The sequence below is a fragment of the Nicotiana tabacum genome, chromosome 8 (genome assembly GCF_000715075.1).
Source record: "Nicotiana tabacum cultivar K326 chromosome 8, ASM71507v2, whole genome shotgun sequence".
Lineage (NCBI taxonomy): Eukaryota > Viridiplantae > Streptophyta > Magnoliopsida > Solanales > Solanaceae > Nicotiana > Nicotiana tabacum.
The window spans coordinates 163,787,276-163,787,771 of NC_134087.1; positions in this window are offsets into that span (position 1 = coordinate 163,787,276).

Sequence of the window (496 nt, forward strand, 5' to 3'; positions counted from 1 at the left end):
TATTTTCTTCAACAATTTAATTATTCTTCTAAAAATTCACACAAACTCAAAGGAACTAATGTGTTGCTTTACTTTTTTTTTATGCAAAACAACGTTGAAATTTATGCTTCATAACAACAATAACGACCCAGTAAAATTTCACTAGTAGGGTATGGGGAGGGTAACGTGTACGCAGACCTTACCCCTAGTAGAGAGGCTGTTTCCGAAAGACTCTCGACTCAAGAAGACGAAAAGAGACAACATTAGTACCACCTATAGAAACTATATGAAAAATAATATCATGAAAGGGAGAAAGTAGATGCAAAGCAAAAGCGATAGACAGTACATAGACCCGACACTATGGAAAACAAAAGAGTAGTAAGACCCAACATTGTCACTAACTAACTTCGACAAAAACCCTACCAGACTAGCCTCACAAAGGTACGAAGTAAGGTTAGACTCAACTACCTCCTAACTTACAACCCTAATACTCAACCTCCACAGCTTTCTATCAAGG